This window comes from Mesoplodon densirostris, chromosome 5, assembly GCF_025265405.1.
Source record: "Mesoplodon densirostris isolate mMesDen1 chromosome 5, mMesDen1 primary haplotype, whole genome shotgun sequence".
NCBI lineage: Eukaryota > Metazoa > Chordata > Mammalia > Artiodactyla > Ziphiidae > Mesoplodon > Mesoplodon densirostris.
This window is the reverse complement of record NC_082665.1, coordinates 136346550-136357172: the sequence shown is the minus strand read 5'-3', so window position 1 is coordinate 136357172 and position 10623 is coordinate 136346550. Positions and strand designations below refer to the sequence as shown.

Genomic DNA, 10623 nt, shown 5'->3' with positions numbered 1-10623 from the left:
TTGTTTTTAACCTGAAAGTATGAATAAGCAACCAAGAATAAATATTCTGAAAATGCATCAAGGGGTAAATGAGTCTTAGAGAGTATGATCTTCCTGAAGCAATTCTAGTATAGCTAAGATGTTGGCTACTGTGAGAGCATGTATGTGGGGCAGAGGGTATAAATACAAATTCCTTAGCATGATATTCAGTGTCTTCACAATCTTGTCCCTGACACATTTCCAGTTTTTCTTTGCAGTATATCCTTCCATATTCCATAATCTTCACTGTCTCTGTCCAAGCCATGCATATGCAGACATCTTTGTCTCTGTTTCGCCTAAAATACCTTCTCTCTCTTCCTCACAATTGTATTTGACATAATACTTAATCAGTAACTAGAAAATCCTGAAAGCTTTTCTAGTTTCACTTTTGGAGATCATAACCTCTCTCCCTGTGTCTCCCAATCATACTTCTTTTATCTCCATTTGTACAAATAGGTCACTTTACTTTGAATTACAGTTATTTGTGTTTCTTTTCTTTCTTTCTTTCTTTTTGCTTCCAAAAGCTTTACTGTTTCCATTTGGTCCAAGGCTTGGATGAGAGTACTCCAGAGTGGTTAAAAAGCTGCCTATTGGCTGCAGAGAGGGGCTTCAGTCAGAAGCCCTGATACCAGAGAGGGCTCCTCAAAGACCACTGTGCTACGGAGGCTCCTAGTCGTGCTTGAGCGTGAGCCTTTCGAAGGGATTCTTGCTCAGGCAAACCTGGAGATCAGCCAGGCTGCAGAGGTTGGTCAGGTGGTCACCCATCTTGATGAGTTTCACCTCCTCATCTGGGAGGTGGCTCTCTAGGAAGTCACAGAGGTGGGGGCCTGCACAGGCAGAACCCAGGGCATGCAGAAACAAAAGGGCCTGCTTCAGGTTCTTCTCCATGACAATGGCAGCTTCCATAGTGTCCTGGGTTTTACCCCACTCATTTTGAGATGGCTTCTGCACATCCTGGAAGAGGGCATGACCACCATGCTGCTTTTGCATTTTCAAGAGACTCTCAGCACACTCGTGCTTCTCCTCAGCCAATTCATGGAAAAAGTGGCCCATACCATTCAGAGCCATATAGTCGCAGTCGAAATAGAAGTCCAAAGAGAGGTAGGTGTAGGAGGCCTGCAGATGCATGTTGACCAGGCAGTTGATGGCAACCTTCACCTCAGTGGAATAATTCTGACAAATCTGGGAGCTCATGGTTGATCGGTAATAAGAAGTTAAGCTCAAAAAATGGTGTTGGCTATTCCTGGTGATGAAGGATAGCTGAGTGGCTGGTTCCAAAGGTTGTGGCTGAAAAAAAGGTTGGAGAGTGGTCAGAGGCTGGAGCAAGGGATGTCCCTGGGGTCTGTTCCATCCAAACATCGTTGGAGCAAAAGAGAGATCTGTGGGACTGCTGAGTGCACTGCCTATTTGTGTTTATTATTCTTTTACTTGAAAGCCAGCTCCTTGAGGGCAAGTTCCTTAAGATCATCCTCTGTGTCTTCTGGTCTCCATAGCTCCTCAGTGCCTAGTCCAAAGCTTTGCATACAATGAGAACTAAGAAATGATTTTTGGATTGAGTTGAAATCAGACTTCTTTGAATAAAGTCCGTTACCTATAGGAGTATTCCTTCTGAGGTTTTGAGACATATCACCTTTCCAAATGGCCTTAACAGTTAGGGGTAGTCACTGTAATCTTTGATGGTTTCAGAGAAAGGGGACTTGTAAAAACTTTGCTCTTATCAGTGAAAATGATCAGGCTGATATTGGGTATTAGAAAACCTATAACCTAATAATTTTGCTTATGTCATTGGAAAAGGAACCTCACTAAAAATAGTGGCAGCTGTTCCCTTAATGATACATTAATCCAGAAGCCTGTGGCCTTCTGCAATCTGTTAACATTTGCTGAGGAGAGAAAATTTTAACATCACAATTTTTGGTAAGTTTGTTAGATATATTTGAAGAAACATATGTATTGAGCCTCTACTATGAGCCATATGGTGTTCTAGTCTCTAATGTGACATTTGATCAAGAAATAGCTAAAAACCATTTTATTTAGAAGACTGAATGCCAAACTTTGTCTTGTGATTTAAATTAATGAAAATTCATTCACCTAAATGTACTTTTTCATATGTCTTTAATGTATGCATTACTTTCTTCTTATTTAGTGTTTTTCCTTTAGAATTTTTATATTTATCTCATCTATGTAAATATAGAATTTCCTTTTAAAAATTTCTTTATCACTTATTACAACTAGTATCTAAAAACAGTACTTTTTCCCTTATTGTTCCATGCTGTGTTTTAATTATTCTACCTTTTTAAAATTAATTTTTATTGGAGTATAGTTGATTTATAATGTTGTATACCATTTTTTACTTAAACTCCAAGAAAGTGAAGAAATTTGCACTAAGGTGTAAATAAGAGGTCGAAGTTATGCTAAGCATATGAAATGAAGTTAATGAGAATGTAGCAATGTTGAATTAATTTAAAAAATACTTTCTTTATGAGATCCTTATGGATCAAATAAACTACAAAAGGAAACAAGTAAGTAATGCTAAAAGGAAGCAATAAAGGAAAATGGAAAATAAAACATATGGGCTATAAAAAATAGTGATTAAAGTAGCACACAAAGGTGGATGGATATGAGCCTTTTGAAGGATAACAGATAAAGAAGTATTGGCAGTCAGTAATTCTTAAAATGACAACATAGGGCTTCCCTGGTGGAGCAGTGGTTGAGAGTCCGCCTGCCGATGCAGGGGACACGGGTTCATGCCCCAGTCTGGGAAGATCCCACACACTACGGAGCGGCTGGGCCCATGAGCCAAGGCCACTGAGCCTGCGCGTCCGGAGCCTGTGCTCCGCAACGGGAGAGGCCACAACAGTGAGAGGCCCACGTACCACAAAAAAAAAAAAAAAAAAAAAAAGACAACATATTCATTTAAATACTTAGGCACCTGTGGCTTCCTGGAATTATGTCAATTTATAACCATTCATTTATCCATTTATTTATTTACCAAGCATTTATTTTACTATTTTTTTTCATTTTTGTTTCATTCATCCAACGTAGATTATAGATTTCAGGTTTCAGAGATGATGACAACCAGTTGTAACTTGATATAGTAAAGCAACTGAAGTATATAAAATTTCTATAAATAACATCTTGTAATAGAATGGTGACAGTATATTTTCTTTCTCATGGATATTCATTAGGTTAAAACATTTTGAAAAGGAGGCAGTGGTTTTATGTCTTGGGAATTCTTTTAGAGGAAATGTACATTTCCTATAATAAATACTTGGGCCCTAATAAAGCTGTTAAAAATAAATGAAATAAATGGTTATTTTTAAGGTAATACCAGTCAATAAATTTTTTTTTTTTTTTTTTTGCAGTACGTGGGCCTCTCACTGTTGTGGCCTCTCCCGTTGCGGAGCACAGGCTCCGGATGCACAGGCTCAGCGACCATGGCTCACGGGCCTAGCTGCTCCGCGGCATGCGGGATCTTCCCAGACCAGGGCATGAACCCGTGTCCCCTGCATCGGCAGGCGGACTCTCAACCACTGTGCCACCAGGGAAGCCCACCAGTCAATAAATTTGAGTATGAAAATATGAGGAAATAATTCTTAACAGAGGAAGCAAGGGAAAAAATTGATAACTATAGCTGTCACTTTAAAAATGAACAAAAATACTTTGTGTTTTTGTAAATTACTCATGCCTCCTCATATTTGGGGAGAAGAATAAAATCTAAGGTAAATAACACAAAAGTTACTTTCCTCCATCAGATATACTTTCTTCAAAGCTGGGTATATGTCAAATTCATTTTAAGGCTACTATTGGCCTTTAGCTTCACCAAAAGACCATCAGAAACACATGTTGATCATGCAAATCTGAGTTTGTTAGACTTACAGTAAGAAAGAACACCAGTATGATAGATTTTTAGCCAGGTCTGTGAAGGGAGAATTCCCAGGAGCAAGTATATAGGGCCCTAGGTGATTTTTAAGGCTGATATTGCAAGGGAGGAAACTGGGATTGGCAGAATTTATAACAAAGTAGCTTTGGTTTGGTGGACATGATAAGGAGAAGGTCTTGAAGTGAGCTATTAGTCTTTATAAGTAAGCTATTTTGGTTGGTTCATAGACTTATCTTCCAAAGCAAGTATTTCCTATAGCAAGCTGCTAAGTTGCTTTTGCCCAGTCCCAGTTTTGTTTAGCACAGAAGCAGGAAAATATATTAGTCTTCAAAGTTTTTAGCCCAGGAAGAGTAAAGTATGATCTTATTTCTCACTGCAAATAACTTAAAATTAATTCAAAGACCAGATATTTTTCTTTTAGGGTAAGCACGCTTCTAGTTCTAGTTCATTCCTTCACCATGAAGGGATCTCAAATGACTCCTGTGCTTCTTTAGTTCTTTTGGTCCTTACAGTATTGTATTCTTGTCTCCTTTTTAAATAGTCAAACTCCCATTGTTTTATTCACATATTTGGTTGATCTCCTCTGTTTCCAGTGTTGTGCTAGTTGTCAGGTACACAAAGTTGAATGAGTGTAATCTTGCATGAGACAAGCATGCAAACAAATACATGCAAGAATTGATAGCTTGCTTGTGCTGTTGAAACATTTTGCAGAGGGTACACAAAGAGGGTGTGGATGGTTGGACAAAGTTTTATACCGGAGCTAATGTTTGATCTGAGTTTCAAAGCATATGGAGGAAGAGGGAGAGAAAGGAAGAGAATTGTAGGTTAAAGGAACAGGTGTGTAAGTTTGGGAAACTGCCAACTAAACACAATGACAATTTAAAATATAAGTATTACTTATATAGAAATATTTCATTCTTGCTCACATTTTCTTTTGAACATAGGTCTTATTTCCCTAATAAATCTGAAAGGATCTTGTGCATGGAAAATCTTTTTATATCCCTCATGTCACCTAAATCTGTATCTAGAGAATGTGCAGTAAATACTCTGATTTATTTATATATGGTAACTGAGAAGACCAGGAGGAAAAATAGTGTGAGTTGGATTATTTACTCTAACCAGTTTAGCAAATTACTGTTATTTTAACAGGGTTTTCAGTGGGTAGAAGACACATGGGTGATTCCTATAGTAAGTCAAGCAAGAAGCTCTCCTCAGCTCTATAATTAATGATTGTGCCCAATATTCAGGGCCAGCTTATTAATAACTCATAAGAAAGAGTATTTGCCTGATACTTATGTGCAGTAATTTTACGTGGAAAGAATGGATGCATGTGTATATCACGTTAATATTACCAAGCATGAAAGAAAGTCAGCTAGGGGGTTGGGGGAAAGCTTTTCTTTATGTATTAAAAAGATAGCCCTGTGAGGTTTGCTCTCCTTCTTTCTTGTAGTCTGTGATGCTGATATGATACAGTCATGCCTGAAGCTCTGGTAGCTGAGTTGTTTCATCGAGGTTACAATAGCATAAACACCAAAAAGCCCCAAAGCTGAAGATGGCTGAGCAAGAGGTTATGAATAGGTTGGCTTTTTGATGACCTTGAGTTGAGGAACCAATCCTGGGCTTCCTAGCTCCAGACTTCTCCTTACAGAAGATTATTAAATTGCTTAAAGAACTGTTTGTCAGGTCCTAAAAATCTTGCAGGGATAAGCTTTCCTTACTGAAACAATCCCAGTATATGCCTCTTACTAGATTTTCAGGGAACACTTGTGTAAGGAGTGTTACTGAACTCAGAGGGGCTTGTGGGTTAAACTGTGTTCGTCTGCTAGGACTGCCATAACAAAAGATCACAGGGTGGCTGGCTTAAACAACAAATTCATTTTCTAACAATTCTGGAGGCCAGAAGTCAAAGATCAAGGTGTGGACAGGTTTGCTTTCTCCTGAGGCCCCTTTCCTTGCCTTGTAGATGGTCACCTTCTTGCATTGGCCTTATATGTCCTTTCGTCTATACATGAATATCCCTGGTGTCTTTCTGTGTATCCTAATCTGTTTTTATAAGGACACCAGTCAGATTGGATTAGGGCCCACCCTAGAGGACTCATTTTAATTTAATTACCACTTTAAAGGCTCTATCTCCAAATATAGTCACATTCTAAGGTATTGCAGGTTAGGGCTTCAACCCTATGAACATGAATTAGGGAGGACACAGTTAATTCCATAACATAAATATTATGATTTAGTGACTATTACTGCTTGTTTATTTCTTCATATGAACTTTTGAATCAGCTCGTTTATTTCCAAAGAAAATAAGTTCTTATTTTATTGGGATGCTTTAGACCTGCCGACTAATTTTGGGAAAATTAGTAACCTTATGCTATAAACCTTGTGTAAGGAGAGGTAAATTTTTCTTTTGATCAAGTGTTTTTCTGTCTCTCAGGAGCATTCTAAAGTTTTCTTCTTAGAATATTTTTATTTTTTTGCTTATTATGTAGCTATATTATCTTTGTCTAAACATATTGTATATATTATGTTTTTTAGTGGTTGAGTTTTTTTATTGAAGGCTGTTTATATTTGTACCTAAAACTTTGTATAGCTTGTAATAGTTTTGATTTTGAATCTCGTGGCTTTTCAAGTACTACAATGCTATCATGTGCAAGTAATGTTAATTTTGCCTTTTTCCTCCAAGTTTTACAACATATATTTCTTTCTTTTCTTTCTTTCTCTCTTTCTTCTTTGTCTAAGTGTGTTAGCTAGAAGCCAGTTTTCATCTTCTAGTTGTTTCCTATTAAGCTTGCTGATGGATTTTGTATTTAGAAATAACTAGAAAATATCCATCTGTTGTTATTTTATGAATGGTTTTAACCCAGCATAGATATTAAATTTTATCAAATGTTGTTTCAGCAACTATGGCAGTTATGCATCAGTATGGGTGCAGATATCATGCAGTCTTTCTGTACTCAAATGGAATGTCTCTAATTGTAACTGTGCAAGTGGGTAGAGCTATTTCAGCTCTTTTAAATAGGCAGGCAGTATGGTCCTACTTCCTGGGCTCACATGGGGAGCCGTTTCCTGTTCCCTGCTATGTGTGTGGCCCATTTGACTTCCATACCTACAGTCCCTAAAGTACAATCTCTAGTACATATATATGGTTATGACTCCATCAGGGTTATAATACTGTGATCTCTGCTATTGCTCTGGGCTCCCTCTGCTTCTGTAACATGAAGAGTTTCCCTTTCTATTTTTGAGTGTGGTCCTATACCTTTTAACACTTAAATATTCTATCCCTCATTTCTATTTTGGTGGGAAAGAGAGATCCAAATGAGGAACTGCTCCATGTTGACCCAGACATTCTGCTCTCTCTGTGCACTGTCAAGTCACTGAGTTATTAAGTGGCTTTTATCCAAAAGTGGATAACTCTAGTCTACCCAAAAATTATGAAATAAAATTTTCTCTTTAGTCAGACCATGTAGAATAGTAAAAAGTCCCTAAGCTGTGAGGCCAGTAAGACTAGATATTGAAGCCCAGCTTTGCAATTCACTTGCTTGGTAATCTATTTTAGGACAAGTTATTTAACTGCCATGATACTGAATTTACAAAATGGAAATGATGACAGTTACCATTGATTAAAGGACTGAATAAAATAATGAATGTAAAATGCTTCCCAAACAATAGAGGTTCAGTAAATTTTGTCATCAACTCTTGCTCCCCAAGAAGTATTAATTGAAGTATATATGATATATAGTTACATTTTAACGTGTACCCATTCCTCATTCTTAGGCAAGTGAAAAATATTTCAAATTGAGGGAATGATTAAGAATAACATTGTTGGAGATTGGTTCAAGATGACAGAGCAGAAGGACGTGCTCTCACACCCTGTTGCAAGAGCACCAGAATCACAACTAGCTGCTTAGCAATCATCAACAGGAAGACACTAGAACTCACCAGAAAAGATACCCCACATCCAAAGACAAAGGAGAAGCCACAGTGAGATAGTAGGAGGGGCGCAATCACAATAAAATCAAATCCCATAACTGCTGGGTGGGTGACTCACAAACTGGAGAACACTTATACCACAGAGGTCCACCCACTGGAGGGAAGGTTCTGAGCCACACATCAGGCTTCTCAACCTGGGGGTCCGGAAACAGGAGGAAGAAATTGTAGAGAATCAGACTTTGAAGTAGAACAGGATTTGATTGCAGGACTTCAACAGGACTAGGGGAAACAGAGACTCCACTACTGGAGGGCACACACAAAGTAGTGTGAGCATCAGGACCCAGGGGAAGGAGCAGTGACCCCATAAGAGATTGAACCAGACCTACCTGCTAGCGTTGGAGGGTCTCCTTCAGAGGCAGGAGGTGGCTGAGGCTCACCATAAGGACAAGGACATTGGCAACAGAGGTTCTGGGAAGTACTCATTGGTGTGAGCCATTGCAGAGTCTGCCATTAGCTCCACCAAAGGGCAGGCTCCAGTGCTGGGTCACCTCAGGCAAAACAACCAACAGGGAGGGAACCCAGCCCCACCCATCAGCAGTCAAGCAGATTAAAGTTTTACTGAGCTCTGCCCACCAGAGCAACACCAGCTCTGCCCACCACCAGTCCCTCCCATCAGGAAAATTGCACAAGCCTCTTAGACAGCCTCATCCACCAGAGGGCAGACGGCAGAAGCAAGAAGAGCTACATCCTGCAGCCTGTGGAACAGAAACCATATTCACAGAAAGATAGACAAGATGAAAAGGCAGAGGGCTATGTACCAGATGAAGGAACAAGATAAAACCACAGAAAAACAACTAAATAAAGGGGAGATAGGCAGCCTTTCAGAAAAAGAATTCACAATAATGATAGTGAAGATGATCCAGGACCTCGGAAAAAGAATGGAGGCAAAGATCAAGAAGATGCAAGAAATGATTAACAAAGACCTAGAAGAATTAAAGAACAAACACCTAGAAGAATTAAACAACAAACAAACAGAGATGAACAATACAATAACTGAACTGCAAAATACACTAGAAGGAATCAATAGCAGAATAAGTCAGGCAGAAGAATGGATAAGTGACCTGGAGAATGGTGGAATTCACTGCTGCAAAACAGAATAAAGAAAAAAAATGAAAAGAAATGAAGACAGCCTAAAAGACCTCTGGGACAACATTAAACGCAACAACATTCGCATTATAGGGGTTGCAGAAGGAGAAGAGAGAGAGAAAGGACCAGAGAAAATATTTGAAGAGATTATGGTCAAAAACTTCCCTAACATAGGAAAGAAAATAGCCACCCAAGTCCAGAAATCACAGAGTCCCAGGCAATATAAACCCAAGGAGAAACATGCCTAGACACATAGTAATCAAACTGACAAAAATTAAAGACAAAGAAAAATTATTGAAAGAAACAAGGGAAATATGACAAATAATATACAAGGGAACTCCCATAAGGTTAACAGCTTATTTCTCAGCAGAAACTCTACAGGCCAGAAGGGAGTGTCATGACATATTTAAAGTGATGAAAGGGAAGAACCTACAACCAGGACTACTCTACCCTGCAAGGATCTCATTCAGATTCGACAGAGAAATCAAAAGCTTTACAGACAAGCAAAAGTTAAGAGAATTCAGCACCACCAAACCAGCTCTACAACAAATGCTAAAGGAACGTCTTTAAGTGGGAAACACAAGAGAAGAAAAGGACCTACAAAAACAAACCGAAAACAATTAAGAAATTGAAAATAGGCACATAAATATCGATACTTACCTTAACTGTGAATGTATTAAATGCTCCAACCAAAATACACAGATTGCATTAATGGATACAAAAACAAGACCCATATATATGTTGTCTACAAGAGACCCACTTCAGACCTAGGGACACTTACAGACTGAAAGTGAGGGGATGGAAAAAGATATACCATGCAAATGGAAATCAAAAGAAAGCTGGAGTAGCAATACTCATATTAGATAATATAGACTTTAAAATAAAGACTGTTACAAGAGACAAGGAAGGACACTACATAATGATCAAGGGGTCAATCCAAGAAGAAGATATAACAATTATAAATATATATGCACCCAACATAGGAACACCTCAATACGTAAGGCAACTGCTAACAGCTCTAAAAGAGGAAATCAACAGTAAAACAATAATAGTGGGGGACTTTAACACCTCACCTACACCAATGGACAGATCATCCAAACAAAAAATTAATACGGAAACACAAGCTTTAAATGACACAATAGACCAGATAGACTTATTTGATATTTATAGGACATTGGATCCAAAAAGAGAAGATTACACTTTCTTCTCAAGTGCACATGGAACATTCTCCAGGGTAGATCACACCTTGGGTCACAAATCAGCATTAGTAACTTTTAAGAAAATTGAAATCATATCAAGCATCTTTTCTGACCACAATGCTAGGAGATTAGAAATCAATTACAGGGAAAAAATGTAAAAAACACAAACACATGGAGGCTAAACAATACGTTATTAAATAACGAAGAGATCACTGAAGAAATCAAAGAGGAAATAAAAAAATACCTAGAGACAAATTACAACGAAAACACGACTATCCAAAACCTATGGGATGCAGCAAAAGCAGTTCTAAGAGGGAAGTTTATAGCAATACAAGCCTACCTCAAGAAACAAGAAAAATCTCAAATAAACAATCTAACCTTACACCTAAAGGAACTAGAAAAAGAAGAACAAACAAAACCCAAAGTTAGTAGAAGGAAAGAAATCATAAA

At 38.2% G+C, this 10623-nt stretch overlaps 1 pseudogene; it reads right to left on the bottom strand.

Annotated features, from left to right (window-relative positions):
* Window positions 1-605: 605 nt before the first annotated feature.
* LOC132490562 (ferritin light chain-like) lies at window positions 606-1212 on the bottom strand (annotated as a pseudogene).
* Between the last annotated feature and the right edge of the window lie 9411 nt (window positions 1213-10623).